Source organism: Myotis davidii, unplaced genomic scaffold, assembly GCF_000327345.1.
Source record: "Myotis davidii unplaced genomic scaffold, ASM32734v1 scaffold1815, whole genome shotgun sequence".
Lineage (NCBI taxonomy): Eukaryota > Metazoa > Chordata > Mammalia > Chiroptera > Vespertilionidae > Myotis > Myotis davidii.
This window is the reverse complement of record NW_006286478.1, coordinates 150,637-162,945: the sequence shown is the minus strand read 5'-3', so window position 1 is coordinate 162,945 and position 12,309 is coordinate 150,637. Positions and strand designations below refer to the sequence as shown.

The following is a 12,309-nucleotide window of genomic DNA, read 5'->3' as shown; positions in this document are numbered from 1 at the left end:
CCTCAACCCAGTGGTCGCCAAACTCATTAGTCAACAGAGCCAAATATCAACATACAACGATTGAAATTTCTTTTTGAGAGCCAAATTTTTTAAACTTAAACTATATAGGTAGGTACACTGTTATTAACTTAATTAGGGTACTCTTAAGGCTTAGGAAGAGCCACACTCAAGGGGCCAAAGACCCGCATGTGGCTCATGAGCTGCAGTTTGCCGACCACGGATCTAGGCCAATGAGTCTCTACCGGAATGATCTACCCACTAGAGAAAGTTTTAGAAAATCACCAAAACATTGAGAAGGGGGATATGAGAGTAGGAGATCATGATGATTAGGGTGAGGAACACTATAAGGCTTTATGGGTGGGGCCAGGCCTTCTAAGCATCCTGCAATGCACAAGATAATCCTGTATTATAGAAATTATCTTACATTTTACATCATTTTCAAATGTCCTATTGGACATTCATTTGTGAAAATATGTTTATATTTATTTCAACCTACATCAGTTCTGCACATACACAGTATTTTTTTATATGGTTTTAATATACACTGAGATTCCCAACAATGTGATTGATGGGAGAGAGTGCTTTGTCTTGTTTGGAAAATCAATAACACCACTGCTCTCTGTATTTTAGATGCCAATCCTAAATCAGTCTGCATATGCAGCTTTGGCAGGTACAGTGATTCTAGGGATGGATGGCTGCAAGCACCTGATGATTACAATAGAGCTTCTGCTGAAGTTGTGCATAATTTTACATGTTCAAATATATGGTTGTATGCATTAGTTTCCCCTTATTTCTCCTTTTATTATAGGGACTTAAATTCATTATTTTGAAATTACATGTGAAGATACTTTGGAGGGGTGAGGGATAGTCTGCATTTACCCCTCCAAACCCGATCCACTCTCTGCTCTTTTGCACCCTTGCTTCCTGCCCTGGGGGGCCAGCTTTATGAAAGGCATGAGTCAAGCTCCCTTGCCCTGTACTTTCTGGTTGGGTTTAACCAAAGGAACATACCACTCCTTTATCTTGGCCCTTTAGGCCTAAGGATGGAAGACACTCCCTCTAGTTTTTTGAGAAATTTTGATGAGTTTATTTGACATTTCTTCACCCTCTAATTCTTTCTTATTCATTGTTTGTCCTCTTAACTTTGCCTACATCTTTGTTAATAATCCCTTGCTTAAACTGGCCTCAATTGGACTTGGCTTGAGTATGCCACCTGTTTCCTTCCATGCTCTAACTAATACAGTAGTTACATTATTCCTGAATTTCACTTCAAGACAGTAAAGGGACAACTAGAAAAGATGTGTTATAAAAAGGGAATAAATCCAGAATGTGGATTACTCTACAGAACAATTGAGCTGGTTTCTGCAATCAGTCAATGGTATAAAAAAATAAAGAGAAGAGGAGGACCACTGCAGATTTAAAAGGTTGAAAGGGCATAACAAAATGTAATGTGTAGACCTTGTTTGGATCCTAATTTGAACAAACCCAGTGTAATGAGACATTAGGAAAGGTATAATTATGAATCATACATTATATGATATCAAATAACTATTTTAAATTTTGTTAGGTATGGTCATGGCACCATGGTTATCTGAGAAGATGGCCATGTCTTTAAGAAATGACTTGGAGCTTAACCGGTTTGGCTCAGAGGATAGAGCATTGGCCTGCAGCCTGAAGGGTCCCAGGTTCGATTCCGGTCAAGGGCATGTACCTTGGTTGCAGGCACATCCCCAGTAGGGGGTGTGCAAGAGGTGGCTGATTGATGTTTCTCTCTCATCGATGTTTCTAACTCTCTATCCCTCTCCCTTCCTCTCTGTAAAAAAAATTCATTAAAAAGATTTTTTAAAAAGTATACAAGTTCAGTCTTTTTTAGTATTTTAACAGAATTGTGCAATCATCACCACTACCAAATTTGAGGACATTTTCACCACTCCAAAAAGAATGTCAATAGCAGGGGGATCCCCAGCAGGGGGCGTGCAGGAGGCAACTGATCAATGATTCTCATCATTGATGTTTCTCTCTCTCTCTAAAATCAATAAAAATAAAAATATTTTTTAAAAAAATGACATGGAGCCCTGGCCGGTTTGGCTCAGTGGAGACATCACCAGCCTGTGGACTGAAGGGTCCCGGGCTCGATTCTGGTCAGGGAATGTACCTCGGTTGCAGGCTCCTCCCCAGGCCAGGCCCTGGTCAGGACGCATGCAAGAGGCAATCTATCAATGTGCTTCTCTCACATGGATATTTCTCTCTGTCTTTCCCTCTCTCTTCCATTCTCTCTAAAATAAATGAAAAAATATCCTCGGTGAGGATTAATAAAAAAATAAATAAATAAATGATGCCCTAGCTGGTTTGGCTCAGTGGATAGAGCGTCAGCCTGAGGACTGACAAGTCCCCCCGTTGATTCGGGCTTGAACTCCAGTGAGGGCATGCAGGAGGCAGCCGACCAATGATTCTCATCACTAATGTTTCTCTCTCTCTCTCCCCCTCTCCCTTCCTCTCTGAAATCAATAAGATATATATTAAAAAATAAAAAAGAAAGAAATGACATGGTGAGTAGGAGAAACTGTTCCATGACTTGACCATGCATGACCAGTGAGCTATACTGGGCCAGAAAGGGGAGATTGCTTACTGCAAACCTCTCTTAGAGAATGGTTGTAACTGATGTTCATTCCGACATACTAGGGTAAATCAGCACCCCTCGCCTGCCTCCCACTTGTGCTGTTTCCTGGAACAGGCTATTTTCCTGATCTGGTCAAACATGTAAAGTGATTTCCATACTCGGTAGCATTCATGTACTAGTACCTATGACTTGACTATTCCTGCCCACCCCCCCACCTCCACCTCTTTTATCCTATATAAGTCTTTGGTGCCTGCCAAGCAGCACAAGGATCCATTTCATCTTGCAGTCACCAAGACACACCTTGTATGCAAGTTTCCCTTAATAAACTTTATATTAATTACCAGACTGGAGTGACCAGCCTCTTTCTTCAGTCTTTCCCTGTCCTTTGCTTACAGAGGTAGATTTTCAGTCTCAGGGCTTTTCCCTGGGTCTGTATAGATGAACACATGGTATGTGGGATTTGCTTTAAAATACCCTGCAAAGAAAAGAGAAAAAGGGATAGATAAAGCAAATGGGGAAAATATTGTTAAATATTGATTCCGGATAATAAGTATATGAGAATACATTGTACTGTTCTCTTGACTTTAAAAAAAATAGTTTTATTGATTTCAGACAGGAAGGAAGAGGGAGAAAAAGATAGAAACATGAATGAAGAGAGAGAATCGTCGATCAGCTGCCTCCTGCACACCCCACACTGGGGATGGAGCCTGCTACCTGAGCATGTGCCCTGACTGGGAATCGAACTGTGACCTCTTGGTTCATAGGTTGATGCTCAACCACTGAGTCATGTCGGCTGTGCTGTTCTCCCTACTTTTGTTTGTATGTTTGAAGTTCCTTATGATAAAACATTTAGAAAATAAGTTAGATTAAATTAAAATGGAGTATTGGGTCTGACAGGAGCATCAATCAAGGCAGGAAGTATAGGCAAGAGAAGAGGTCTAAGACTGGTTCCTGGGCACTCCAGGTAGAGGTTGGGAAGATGGAAGGAAAAGCCATTGAAGGAAAAAGAAAACAGAGAGAAGGGTGTCCCTGTGAGGTCAGGTGAGTGTTTCAAGGAGGAAGTGATCATTTGGGCTGTGGGTGAGCGAGAAAGAGTGCAACTGAAAACTGACCATTGGATTTAGCAACATGGAAGTCATTGATGACTTTGAAAAGAGCAATTTTGGTGTAATGGTGTGGACAGCCTGACTGGATTAGAGTCCAATCATCCATCTCTCTAGATCAGGGGTCCTCAAACTTTTTAAACAGGGGGCCAGTTCACGGTCCCTCAGACCGTTGGAGGGCCGGACTATAGTTTTAAAAAAAACTAGTCGGCTGCTAAGCAACAGGCAGCGGCGGCAAAAACATCTTGCGGGCCGGATAAATGTTTTCGGCGGGCCGCAGTTTGAGGACCCCTGCTCTAGATGCTGCCCTTTATCTCTGCTCCCCTTGATGCATTCCCTATGGTTATGGTAAGTGGATTGGAGTGGGTTCAAAAGAGAATGGGAGCCATAGCCGGTTTGGCTCAGTGGATAGAGCGTTGGCCTGTGGACTCAAGGGTCCCGGGTTCGATTCTGGTCAAGGGCATGTACCTTGGTTGTGGCCACATCCCCAGTTGGAAGTGTGCGGGAGGCAGCTGACCGGTGTTTCTTGATGTTTCTATCTCTCTATCCCTCTCCCTTCCTCTCTGTAAAAAATCAATAAAATATATTTTTTTTAAAAAGAGATAATGGGAGTAGAGAAAGTAGAGAGAGGATAGAGTCAAATTTCCAAGATGTTTTGCTATAAAGTACATTAGAGTAGTGAGGTGGTAGCTAGAAAATAAGTGTGCTGTCTGAGAAGGATTTTGATTTTATATGATTTTTAAGATAGGAGATAACATGGCATGTTTGTAAGTTGCTGAGAATGTATCAGTAAAAGGGGAAAATGGAAGATGCAAGAGGGAGAAATAAAATAACTGTAGAAGGAATGTGTTTGAAAAAGGCAGGGGAGATACTGGCGGGTAGGTTGATGCTGTGGTAGTAGAACATAGAGGTTACCTTCTGATTGCTTTTCTGATTAAATAAGAACCAAGATCATCATTTGAGAATATGAAGTGGAAAACTTTAGAAATAAAAAATTGATAAGTATTAATTGCATGTGTGCTGTTCTGAGTAGCATGATGATATCTCAAGTCATCCCACTCCATCCTGCCCGGGATATGAATCATCCCTTTATCCAGCATGTCTACATTGTACGCACTCCTCTTCTGTTAGTCACTTAGTAGCTGCCTTGGTTATCAGATCAACAGTCATAGTATTGTGTGCTTGTGTTCAGGTAACTCTTATTTTACTTAATAATGGCCCCAAAGTGCAAGAATAATGATGCTGGCAATTTGGATATGCCAAAGAGAAGCTGTAAAGTGCTTTAAGTGAAAAGGTGAGTTCAGTGCAATAAGATATTTTGAGAGAAACCACATTTATTACAGTATATTTTATAATAATTCTATTTTATTACTGATTATTATTGTTAATCTCTTACTGTGCCTAATTTATAAATTGAACTTTATCATAGATATGTATGTATAGAAAAAAATTATATATAAGGTTTGGTGCTACCCATGGTTTCAGGCATCTAATGTGGGCTTGAAAAATATCCCCTGCAAATAAGAGGGTCTATTGTAGTTTTTACCTCCAGTGGAATGGATATTGATTATATGGAACATGAGGAACTTTCCAGAGGATGGAAATGTTCTATATCTTGTACTAGGTGGAGTTTATATGGCTGTACAATTATTTCTCAGTATTCACAGGGGATTGGTTCCTGGACCCCAGAGGATACCAAGATCCAAGGATGCTCAAGTCCCTTAAATAAAATGGTGTAGTATTTGCTTGTAACCTATGAAAATCCTGCAATATACTTTAAATAATTTCTAGATTACTTACAATACCTAGTGCAATGTAAATGCTATGTAAACAGTTGTTATACTGTATTATTTAGGGAATAATGACAAGAAAAAAGTCTGTTTGTGTTTAGTACAAATACAACTATTACTGGAAAGTCCCTTGAGTCGGAGGGGGCTATACTCCTATTCAGCTCTTGTCAGTCTTATAAGAAAGATTTCAGATAAGTAACAGACAGCAGCGTGGGAGCAAAGCAAGAAAATTTATTAAAGACTAGAGGCCTAGTGCACAAATTTGTGCACTGATGGAATCCCTCTGCCTGGCCTGCTGAAACCAGCAGTTCGACATCCCCTGAGGGGTCCTGGAGTGCGAGAGGGCACTCTGCAAAGTGGCTGTTGCTCAGCAGCTCCTACATTGAGCATCTGTCCCCTGGTGGTTGGCCGGTCACTTAGGCTTTTATATATACAGATGAAAAATACACCTGGCATATAGCACAGTGGGCAACCCAGCTAGTCTGAGCACCCTGCCTGGTAGAGATTTAAGGGTTTTATACTTTTCTGTCTATAGGTTTCAAGGTTCCTCTGCCAGATATCTTGGGCAACAGGCTGGATTTCAAGGTCCCCCTTTTACTTTGTGACTTTTCCCAGAATTTATGAGAACATCTGGCTCCCAGCTGGCGTGGCTCAGTGGTTGAGTGTCTACCTATGAACCAGGAGATCACAGCTCAACCCCCGGTAGGAGGTGTGTGGGAGGTAGCCAATCAATGATTCTCCGTCATCATTGTTATTTCTATCTCTCTCCCTCTTCCTTCCTCTCTGAAATCAATAAAAAAATATTTTTTAAAAAGTACTGTTGCAGAAGACCAAAGAAATACCAAGCACGCTTCCTAGAGAAAGGGAGGGACCCTGCTTATTAACACTAGTGGACTTGGGAATAATTTCCAAATCAGAGTGAGTAACGCACAGAGGGCTTCACTTTTTATAACCTTCTGGGGTCTTTGTCTTGCAGATATGATTCTGCCCCCTTTTGTGGGCTTACAGGAAAACCTCCAGGTGTTGGAAATTCCCAGGCCATATCTGATCATCTGTCCTGGGGCCAGAGATAACTACCTCCCCAGGGCAGTGTATTGTTCACAGTTTTATGGCCTGACACACCTTGCAAGACCAGTTTCCTCCTCAGGGTTAGAAAACCTAGGTCTTTTCCCTTGTAGCCTCTGCCACTGGGTCCCTGTAAGCAGGGAGTGGAACAGGTCCTCCCCCACACTGCATTGTTCCTTGGTGTTATCATTTATGACCAAGCTAATGATCTGGTAGCCATAGACAAATGTGGAACTAGCTTTGGAGTCTGGGTCCTGGTGGAAGTGAAGGGGGAGGGAAAAACAACTTGGAGGGAAAAGAAAAATAACTCTGAGCTTGGGAATAAGCCCTAGATTCCATTCTCTTCTGACTCTGACTGTGTACCTTGTGCAAATCCCTAGGCTGGGTTGTTCCTCTGCCTTCCCTAATACATACAGGCATCCTTTGAGGCTGCGTGAGACTCCTGAAGAGGAAGGTACTGGGATGAGTGACTGCCATGACTGTCATGGGAGACAGTAGAGGCTCTAGGTCACATTCCCCACCTCTTATGAACCACTAGAAGGGCAGATAGCTCCCTGGTTTTCTAACTGTAGGTCACCCCAAGACATCTAAGACTCCTCCCAAACTATCCGGGTGATTTTGAAAGCTTTGGGGTAAGGACGTAGTCCATCCAACCTAGGCCAATTTCAGTGGGATCTCTGCCAAACTGAAGGCAATTTCCTGGAAGGTGAGCAATCACAGCTGACTCTGGGCTGGGCCTCTTTAGGGCCTCAAGCCACAGAAATCAGGGATTTCCTTGATTGCCCAGGAGATTTGAGCCCCACCCCACCTGTCCAGTTGCCCTGGAGGAAAAGGCTCTGGATCTAATCCAAAACACCTCTGGCCCACTACCTCCTCTGTCATTGTTGTTTCTTTCTTCTCCCTTATCTCTCCTGCCTCCCTTCTTGGGGTTACAAATACATTTTAGCAAGTAGGCAAATTCACAAATACAGAATCTGCAAAGAATGAGGATCAGCTGTGTGTTATGCTGGGGGCCCTTAGAGGAACCTCTGACTCTGCCTGGAATACAGAGAGGTCCAGACAGGGGGCTTATAATCAAAAACTAATCAAATAGCTACAGTATTTCTTTTCTATTCCCAGGTATTTTGTTAAGCTCATGAATGTTGTCTTCTCTCACCATATCTTCTAACTCAGCACTGGATAACAGAACTTTCTGCAAGGATGAACAAGTTCTATAAAACTTGTGGTTATCGAGAACTTAAAATGAGACTAGTATGAGTGAAAAAAATTGAATTTAAAGTTTTATTTAATTTTAGTTATTTTAAATTTAAATTTATATAGCAACATGTAGTAGTGGTTATCATTTTGGACAATGCAGTTTTAACTGTTTGTTTTATGTAAAGGGTATTGATTTTTTAATATTAATCTTATACCCACCCTGGCCAAGTGGCTCAATTGGTTGGAGCATTGTCCTGTACACCAAAAGACTGAGGTTCATTTCCCAGTCAGGGCACATATCTAGGTTACAGATTTGATCCCCAGTCCAAAAGTGTATGGGAGGCAACTGATTGATGTTCTCTCTCACATCCATGTTTTTCTCTTTCTTTTTCCCTCCCTCTCTCCCTTCATCTCTCTCTAAAATCAATAAGCATATATTTGGGTGAGGATAAAAATAAAAATGTTATACTAATTTCTTTAGTGAATTTTCTTGTTGATAGTTGTTTTTCAGTTGATTAACTTGGATTCTCTTCGAATACAAATATGTTATTGATAGATGAAGGTAAATTTACCTACTCCTTTCCAATTTTTGTTTTTCTTATCTAATTGCATTGACTATGTTAAAAAGAAACAACAGACCCAAAATGGAGTCACTTGTAGTAAACCCCACCAAAACTTAATACCTAACCTAATTGCAGTTTTAATCTCCCCAAGGAATGAAATTTTAAATCAGTCAGGCTGGAATTTCCTGAAAACACTAGTAAGGTAATCTGATTGATAGGACCCCTATCTTCTCCTAAGGAAAGTTAACCTTACCTGAAATAATCCACTCTTTAAAAAAAACAAAAAACATTGTTATTGATTTCAGAGAGGAAGGGAGAAGGAGAAAAAGATAGAAACATCAATGATGAGAGATAATCATTGATCGGCTGCCTTCTGCACGATTGGGGATTCAGCCTGCAACTGGGCATGTGCCCTGACAGGGAATCGAATCATGACCTCCTGGTTCATAGGTCTATGCTCAACCACTGAGCCACTGCGCCCGGGGCTGATTCCTTTTTTTATATGAAAACTAGAGTTCCGGTGCATGAAATTCATGCACAGGTGCAGTCCCTAGGCCTGGCCAGTGATTGAAGTGTGAGCATCTGGTGTGGAAGAGCAGGTCCCAGCTGACCTCTGGGCCCTAGGCAGCACCTGGGCCCCTGGACCCCATGCGCCCCCCTCCATCTGAGTCGCGGTCCCAAGTCCCCACATGGAGATGTGGTGAGTGTGGCCTGACACCGCAGGCCGGGGCACAATGTGGGCCTCTGGGCCGCTCAGCAGCGCTGCACGGAAGCCAAATGGGCAGTGTGCTCTCTCCTGGCTGGCCTCGCAGACCAGCTGCTCCATGGGGAGTCCCACTGACCCCTGTAGTCTCAGCGGCTGTCTGGCTCACCCAGAAGAGGCTGACTGGGTGCGGGGCAGGCTCCTCGTGGGTGCCTAGCACCTGAGCGCAGGGGGGTGGGGGGGTTCCCCGGTGCACGAGTCCTGGCATCCTGGGGGAGGATAGCTGCAGGAGTGAGAGTGAGCTTAGCAGACACCCCGCATTCTCACCACACCTCCATCCCTGCTACCCCCACCCCCAGGTAGCTGGCAAGAGGTTGCAGCTCCCCACCTGGGTGCCATGAGAAGTTGGTCACTGCCACTCACCCCCAGTTCCCTGTCCCAGCCTGGGGCCCAATCCTGATCAGGTGATCAGGGCCTGCCAGCTTCTGGCCACCATCTGCGGGGTGATCAGTGGGGCAACTGGGCCCCCGCTCACACCCATCTTGGTCTGGTGCCGCCTGCACACCTGCTCCACCATTCCGCCGTGATCCTGTTCTTGTCAGGGCCCATGAGGGCTGGCAGTGCTTCCACTGCCACTTGCTGCCAGTGTCACGTCACGGACGCCCACCATGTTCCATGCTGCCCCCTGGTGGTCAGCACACATCATAGCGAGCGGTTGAACACCCAGTCTAGGAGACAATTTGCATATTAAGCTTTTATTACATAGAATAACTAGAGGCCTGGTGCACAAAATTTGTGCACTCCAGGGGGGGCGGTCCCTCAGCCTGGCCTGCACCCTCTCGTAGTATGGGAGCCCTTGGAGGATGTCTGACTGCCGCGGAGGTGGGAGAGGCTCCCACCAACACTGCTGTGCTCACCAGCCATAAGCCCGGCTTCTGGCTAAGTGGCACTCTCCATGTGGGAGCATACTGACCACCAGGAGGCAGTTCCTGCATTGAGTGTCTGCTCCCTGGTGGTCAGTGCGAGTCATAGTGACCAGTCATTCTGCCATTCGGTCTATTTGCGTATTAGTCTTTTATTATATAGGACACAAAGAGGTGAGAAATGAATTGTTCTGTCCCCCAAGCTTGTTCCTCTTCCAGTTATCCCTGAGGCAGCATTGCTTCCCAAGTTAGAAATCTAGGCATTGCCCTTATTTCTGTCTTTCTTTCCCTCTCCCCCGCCCCCCCACCCCAATCTCTCTTTATTATCCGGGCCATCCAGCTGTCAAATCTGTCTTCTTTCCATTTTCACTGCCACTGTTAACAGTGAAACAGCACCAGATGTTAGCTATCAGTCCTTGAAAAAATTCAGAGCCAAGGAACTCATATCACCAGTGAAAGTTTATTTAGAAAGTCACAGAGATAGGAGAAGTGGGCCAGCTGGGCTGCAAGGGCTCAGGAAACAAGTTACAAAGCTTAGGAGAAAGGCAAAGAAAACTCACCTCAGGGAAGAAGAGGGGAAAGGCTTGGGCATGCTCCAAAGAGAGCTCCTCTGGGTCTTTTGTCTTAAAGGCTTTTATCTGGTTCCCAAAGGAGGAGTTTTTAGGGGAGATCTCAGGGGAGGATCTCAATAGAATAGCTTTTCCAGGTGTGTCTACTGAGGGTTTTGGTCTCCACTGATGGGTCAGCTCCAGGGCAGGGGATCATTGGTCATTGTAGCTGGTCCTGATATCAGCCATGCTGTCACTGGGCTGGCCTTGCTGCTTTTCCGGGCCTGGAGCTGAAACACAACTTAGGCCTAGATGTTATCTCTGGTTTGACCAAAACTCTGTCTCTGGTCAACAGACCTGAGGCTTTGTTCCTAAAATTGTTTGATGGGGCCAGAGGGCTTAATGCTTAAGGGAGGGTCCTGCAAGGGCTTATATGGGAGTTACATGAGGTTATACTCTGTCCTCCTTGTTCCTCCTCTAAGTGGGTCTAATGTATGATTAGCGACATGCCTGGGAAGGAAAGGCAAGGGAAGGGGCCCAACCATATGACCAAAGGTATGAAAGGTTAGGGGTTCTAAAGCTCGATATGCTAGGGGAGGAAAGATCACGCTGGGGGCAAGGTCCCACCATATAATTGTCCATTGCTGGTTTATCATTTCTACTCTGCTTATGTCTAACTACCTACTATGTTATCACCACCCAGTCTGGTCCTTTTCATTGCTTAAGAATATTGCAAGAGCAGTCTCTACACAACTCATCCTGCTTCCACTTTCACTTCCTTCAATATTTTCTCCACAAAGCAGATGATATGGTCTTTCTAAATTCTTTGTCCAAGTAAGAATGTCCAAACATATAGAAAATTTCTTAAGAATTTATTTGAGCCAAATTGATGACATACTGGGAACCAAGATCACAAGTACTCTGGAGAATGACAATTTTGCATTTCCTTTTATACTTTTGAATTAAGAGAACTAAGGAAGATTATATGAAGGTGGGAGAAAGCAAGGTGGGGATTACAGGATAGTTAACAAGATTATGTACTCCTTGAGGATGGCTACACCTCCTAAGGGTCTGAAAAGGAGAATTAGTTTGACATTTCAAAGGTGTGTTAACCTAGATGCATAAGAACAAGGGAACCTAGCCAGCATTGCTCAGTGGATGAACCAGGAGGTCACAGTTCAATTCCCTTAGGGCACATACCCAGGTTGCGGACTTGATCCCAGTGTGGGAAGTGTAGAAGGCAGTCGATCAATGATTCTCTCTCATTATTGATGTTTCTATCTCTCTCTTCCTCTCTGAAATCAATATATATCCTATCTAATAAAAGACAAAAAGGGTAATTAACCGTACCTTCACTACGCTTCCCATTGGCTATTCAGTGAGATATGCAAATTAACCTCCAATAAAGATGACGGTTAATTTGCATAAGTAGGCTCCAAGCAGTGGAGTGAGGCCTGATGTTTCCAGGGCAGCCAGAGCAGGGAGGCCTGACGTTTCCAGGGCCAGTGGAGCAGTGAAGCCTCACGGCCCTGGGGTCGGCGGAGCAGCAAGGCCTCACTGCTCGGCCAGAGCGAAGGCCTGGGCCCTGGGTGCCGGAGGCCAGGGGAACGGAAGGCCTATTGCACAAATCTCTTTGTGGAACAGGCCTCTAGTAATTGAGATAACATGCTTAAGTCCGCTTCTGTAAACTGCTTTTGCAAACCAGGTTCCTCATTCCAAGCCCTGGGATGTAAGATGTAATCAGTACCTTTGCGATCTTTGCCTCTATAAGTCTGATGTTGTGGCTAGGGGGGCCCC

General features: G+C 44.2%; 1 pseudogene; it reads right to left on the bottom strand.

Annotated features, from left to right (window-relative positions):
- Positions 1-9,618, bottom strand: part of LOC102765575 — a 26,926-nt pseudogene extending 17,308 nt beyond the window's left edge.
- Positions 9,619-12,309: the final 2,691 nt, after the last annotated feature.